Consider the following 6,428-nt stretch of genomic DNA (forward strand, 5'->3'; position numbering starts at 1 on the left):
CCTCGTATCTACGGCTCCAGTTCTTGACAACCTTGGCCGCATTTGTGGCCGTTTCTACGCTTCTACGGGCCCGGACCTGCGGTCCCTAATCTGCATGAGCAGTTATGACTGGAACTCAGCAACTTCAGCTGCAAACTCCAACTCCCAAACTTCCCAATCATCGAATCACTAAAAACAACGTCGAAACACCAAATCACCCTCGAATTCAAGCCTAAGGATTCCCAAAACTACCGAATTCCGCAAACGATCAAAAAGTCTATAAAACCTCATCCCGAATGATCTGAAATTTTGCACACACATCACAAATGACACAACAGACCTACTCAAATTTCCAGAATTCCACTCCGACCCTGATATCAAAATTTTCACTACCAACCAGAAAATGCCAAAATTCTAATTTCGTAATTCAAGCCTAAATCTACCACGGACCTCCAAAATACATTCTGATCCTGCTCCTAAGCTCCAAATCACCTAAAGAAGCTATCTGAACCATCAGAAGTCACATCCGAGCCATTTTTCACATATATCAACGTCCGGTTGACTTTTCCAACTTAAGCTTACTCAAAGAGACTAAGTGTCTCAAATCTCTCCAAAACCACTCCGAACCCGAACCAACCAACCTGAGTACAAAATTATGATACTAAGTAAGTATCAAGTCTAGCGTTGAAGAAGTATTAGCGTGTAGGGGTGGGCATTCGATACTTCGGTTCGGTATTCGGTTTATCAATTGTGTATACCAAATATCGTACCAAAGTAGTTCGGTACGGTTTGGTATTTCTTACGTTGGTTCAGTACAGGTTCTGTATGGTTTTGGTTCGATACATTAACGGAATAGTTAGGGAGAAGGACCTTAAACCTCAGACTATGTCACCAAAGGGTAAGTAGGAAAAGCCATTGTTGGCCTTAAAAAGAAGCGCCAACCACCCAGTAACGCACTTCCTTCAATCAAAACCAAAATCTAGTATCAAACAATGTTCAAATCAAAGCCAATGTAATCCTCCATGTTTTATTAAGCATAGGACTGTAAAAGAAGAGCCACAAGTTACAGGCATATAGAGCCAATATAGCAACAACGAAGTACAGAAGCTAGCCAACTAACGAGGCTAATTAAAGTGCATAAACACACAAAGCAGCATAATTAAAGTACATTAAAGAATTCACACAGATGACTAGAGAAGTTGTCCATCCAAGCACCTCGACGCCAAGGTCGTGAAGTCCATGTGACGATCTGTTCTTCAATCGCAGCACTCGTAGTCACCGCAGCCGGTTTGTACTATGTTCTTCACTTGTTTGAGAAGAGAAACCTAATTCTAAGTTAGAAAGTGACTAAGAGAGTAAGGGCAGAGTAAGAGAGACTAAGACATGGCTTAGTCTTATTGGTCTAGATATAGAAACTTGAGGTGGGATAGATGTAACGACCCGGCCGTTTGTTTTTAAAATTTACGCCCCGATCCCCTATTAAATGCTTCCCAAAGTTTATTTTTGCTATTTTGAGTTGTCGGGATGTTCGGTTTTGAGTTTCGGAGAGTTTGGGACACTTAGTCCCTAAATGAGAGCTTAAGTGTTGGAAAGTAGTCCGTAGTCAAAACAGTGTGAAGACGGCCTCGAATGGAAATCTGATGGTTCCGTTAGCTCCGTTAGGTGATTTTGGGTTTAGGGGCGTGGTCGGATTGTGTTTCGGAGGTACGTAGCTAATTTAGGCTTGAAATGCCGAAAGTTCAAATTTTGAAGTTTCCGGTCCGATAGAGGGATTTTGATCCGAGGGTCGGAATGGAATTCCGAAAGTTGCTGTAGCTCGTTCATGTCATTTGGGATGTGTGTGCAAAATTTCAGGTCATTTGGATTTGGTTTGGTTAGGTTTTTCATCGAAAGCGTATTTTGAGGAAATTTGGAGTTCTTAGGCTTAAATCCTTGATTAATTCGAGTTTCTGATGTTGTTTTAGGTGCTTTAATGATTGGTACATGTTTGAATGAGGTATTAGGTGTTGTTGGTGCATTTGGTTGAGGTCCCGAGGGCCTCAGGATGATTTCGGATGGTCGACAGGAAGGTTGAAGAAGTAATGCAGCAGCTGTAGTATTGCTACTTCGGGTATTTTTGCATCTGCGGTTTGGGAATCGTAGAAGCGGCTTGGAGTCATTCCTTCAGAAACCGCAGATACGGTGTAAGGCCCGCAGAAGCGGAACCGCAGATGCAGTAGGAGGCCCACAGAAGCGGAACCGCAGGAGCGGTTAGATATCCGCAGATACGGAAGCTGATCACTTAAGGGAAAGTCGCATATGCAACATTTTGGTCCGTAGATGCGGTCCCTTCACCGTAGATGCGGAATTAGCTGGGCAGAAATATGAAATTTCGAGGGTTTGGTTTAAAAAGTTGGAATATCGAATTGGAGCTCGGGAGAGGGCGATTTTGAGAGGGATTTGAAGAGGAGATCTCTGGATAAGGATTCTTTAACTCTTTCTAGTTATATTGTATCATTATTTAGTTAATTTTATCATTTGATTTCGGAATTTTGGTGGAAATCTTTAGTTATATTCCATCAATCTTAGACCTTTGGTTGAGGATTTCAGGGGTCATTTGGACTTCGATTTCAGTGTTCTTGTTATGCATAGACTCATGAGAGTACAAGGTTTCTGAAAATATAAATTTCACTCAATTCGGAGACGTTGTCCTGAGGGGCATTTTGGTCATTTTACACAATTTCGCGTATTAGCTTTGAATTAAATTGTAGAATCAGTTTCTTGAGATGTTATTTACGACATGTAATTGTATTGAATAGATTTGGGCCATTTGGAGTAGGATAATCGTGGCAAAGGTGTGATTTCGAGTTGATTTTTGGAGCCGGTTCGAGGTAAGTGGCTTGTCTAACCTTGTGTGGGGGACTTTTCCCCTTAGGATTGATATTGTGATAATTGAAATGCCTCGTGCGTGAGGTGACGAGCGCGCACTTGTGCTAATTGTTGGAAATCCAGTTTGTCTTTAAAAATAGCCTTGAATTGTGTTCCTCCTTTCCTTGCTTATACTATTTGATATTTAAACCTGCTGTAGTTTAGAGAAACATGTCTACTTGACTATATTTTCATTATCTTTCTTAACTGCCTTTATTGTACTACGTGAACCATGCTAGGTTAGGATTACCTGATTCACTTTGATATGAAATTTGATTGGATTGAGTTCTGTTGTTGCTGTGTATTTACATTGGGACTACGGAACGGTATTCCGGGAGATACCCCTGCACTTATTTTGGAACTACGGGACGTTATCCCGGGAGCTCCCCTTTATGTTTACTTTGGGACTATGGAATTGCGTTCCGGGAGATCCCCCTGCACTTTACGAGTTGGACTACGGGACTGCACCCAGGAGATCCACTGGACATGATATTTATATTTGGGGACTACAGGACGGTATCCTGGGAGATCCCCAGTTGTTATCTCGGAGCTGAGTTATGTTCTTTTGTGTGTTTTGCTTGCCTTTGTAATAGTTGTTGTGGTCCTTTATATCATGTGTTATTTAATTACACTGTCATTTCACACTGTTAAACCTGCATCTTATTTAACCTCACTAGGGCCCTGACCTTCCTCGTCACTACCCAACCGAGGTAAGGCTTGGCACTTACTGAGTACCGCTGTGGTGTACTCATGCCCTTTCTGCGCATGTTTTTCATGTGCAGACCCAGGTACTTCTGCACAGGCTTACTATCCTTGAGGCAGGGAGAGCTTTTGGAGACTTCGAGGTACATCTGCCACGTCCGCAGACCGAAGAGTCTCCTTCTTTACTCTATCTGTAGTGTTAGCCCTTCTATCGTACTATTGATGCAGACATTTCTGGAGATTAGAGCACTTTACTGTATTTTGCTTTAGTTTGTGTTCCTGTGAGTTTCCTTGTTTTGGGATAGTAATGTAGGATGCTGTGATGTGAAGTTGTATATGCCGAGCGGCATTATATATACTATTCTCTTTTAAATTGTTCAGTTTTAGCTATTACTCCGCAAGTTAGTTATGTTTCCGCATTAATAGGCTTACCTAGTTGTAGAGACTAGGCACCATCACGACGTGTTAATTGTGGGCGAACTGGGGTCGTGAGAGGTTGGTATCAGAGCTCTAGGTTCATAGGAGTCAAGGAACACAGGCCAGTTTATTAGAGTCTCGCTGATCGGTACGGAGACATCTGTACTTATCTACGGGAGGCTATGTAACTGTTAGGAAAATTCCACTTCATTTGATTTCCTTGTCGTGCGAGATTTTGACGTCACAACTAAACTTCTATCTTTCTATTCTCTCACAGATGGTGAGGACACGCGCTACCCGAGAGGACCAGGCACCCGCGCCCCTACTGCCGTCGTCAGAGGCCGGGGCCAGGGTAGAGGCCGAGGATGCGCTCGTGGTGAAGCCAGAGCACCCGCGTTAGATGCCACCGAGGTACCACCAGAAGTACCAGCCGGAGTCCAGACACCCGATACGTCTGCCACTACTACTCCAGCACTCCACGAGACATTGGCACAGTTTATGAGTATGTACACCACTTTGGCTCAGGCAGGGTTGCTTCCCCTTGCTGCAGCCATATCCCAGGCTGGGGGAGGAGTACATACTCCCGCCGCCCGCACTCCTGAGCAGCGAGTGAATGTTGAGCAGGCCCCAGAGGTTATACCTGCACCGCCTGCAGTACCAGTTCAGCCCGAGGGCAGAGCAGCGGCTTCAGAGGATGAGCGGCGGAGACTTGTGAGGTTCAAGAAATACGATCCTCCGGTATTCAGTGGGTTAGCATCAGAGGATGCATTGGAATTTCCAGAGGAGTGCTACCGTATTCTCCGAACTATGGGCATATCAGGATCGAGCGGTGTTTCCTTCACTACTTTCCAGCTTCGAGGAGCCGCCTATCAGTGGTGGCGTGCTTATGAGTTAGACAGTCCGGATGAGGCAGCTTCCCTGACATGGGCTCAGTTTTCAGATATGTTCACGAGGGAGTATGTTCCCCAAAGTCTTAGAGATGCTTGGCGCGCGGAGTTTGAGCGTTTGCGGTAGGGTACTATGACCGTCTCAGAGTATGTTGTCCGCTACATTGACTTGGCTAGACATGCCCCATCTTTGATTTCTACAGTCCGCGAGAAGGTTCGCCGGTTCATTGAGGGGCTTATTCCCAGCATTAGATCTAGCATGGCTCGTGAGTTAGAGACGGATGTGTCTTATCAGCAGGCGGGGAGCATTGCTAGGAGGATTGAGGGTATGCATGCTAGGGACAGGGAGGAGAGGGAGGCCTAGAGGTTTCGAGAGTCGGGCAATTTTTCTGGTGTCCGTGCCCCAGCTGCAGGTCGCCATGGTAGGGGTCATATGGGTTGCCCCGTTCATTCAGCCCTTCCAGCAGCCAGTGATATTCCAGCTCCACCTAGGCCTCGGGAGCCTTATTATGCACCTCCAGTCTCTAGTGCGCCTCCTGCACGGGGTGCTTCTAGTGGACAGCCCAGCAGACATGGCCCGAGCCAGTCACAGCCGCCACATCCTCCCAGAGCTTGTTTTGAGTATGGTGACACATGCCACATTGTGAGAGATTTCCCCAGACTCAGGAGAGGTACACCTTCGCAGACCCCTCAGCCACAGAAGGCCTCGCAGAGCTATCAGGCTATGGTTCCAGCACCAGCTGCCATTCCACCGGCCCAGCCAGCCAGAGGTGGAGTTCGGGGAGGTAGAGGTCGCCCTCGAGGCGGAGGGCAAGATAAATATTATGCTCTTCCAGGATCTACTGAGGCTGCCGCCTCCAATTCTGTCATCACAGGTACTATCTTGGTTTGTCACAGAGATGCATCGGTTCTATTCGATCCAGGCTCCACTTACTCTTATGTATCTTCTTATTTTGCTCCGTATTTGGGGGTACATCGGGATTCTTTGAGTTCCCCATTTTATGTTTCTACTCCTGTGGGAGATTCTCTTGTTACGGACCGCGTTTACCGGTCATGTTTGGTTATTCTTGGTGGTTTTGAGACCAGAGCCGACTTATTATTGCTCAGTATGGTCGATTTTGATATTAGTTTGGGCATGGACTGGTTGTCGCCCCATTATGCTATTCTTGATTGTCACGCCAAAACCGTGACGCTGGCATTCCAGGTATACCACGTATTGAGTGGAGAGGTGCTTTAGGTCACACTCCCAGTAGAGTTATTTCTTTCCTTAAGGCTCAGCGTATGATTGAGAAAGGTTGTGATTCGTACTTAGCTTATGTGAGAGATGCCAGTATGGATACTCCTTCTGTTGATTCAGTCCCAGTGGTACGGGATTTCCCTGATGTGTTTCCAGCTGATCTTCCGGGCATGCCACCCAATAGGGACATTGATTTTGGCATTGACCTGTTGCCGGACACTCAGCCCATTTCTATCCCTCCGTACCGTATGGCTCCCCCTGAGTTGAAGGAGTTGAAGGAGCAATTGCAGGAATTACTT

The 6,428-nt window shown here is 45.9% G+C and overlaps 1 pseudogene; it reads right to left on the reverse strand.

Moving 5' to 3' along the window:
• Positions 2,019–6,428, reverse strand: part of LOC109224173 — a 41,299-nt pseudogene continuing 36,889 nt past the window's right edge.

This window comes from Nicotiana attenuata, chromosome 3 (genome assembly GCF_001879085.1).
Source record: "Nicotiana attenuata strain UT chromosome 3, NIATTr2, whole genome shotgun sequence".
NCBI lineage: Eukaryota > Viridiplantae > Streptophyta > Magnoliopsida > Solanales > Solanaceae > Nicotiana > Nicotiana attenuata.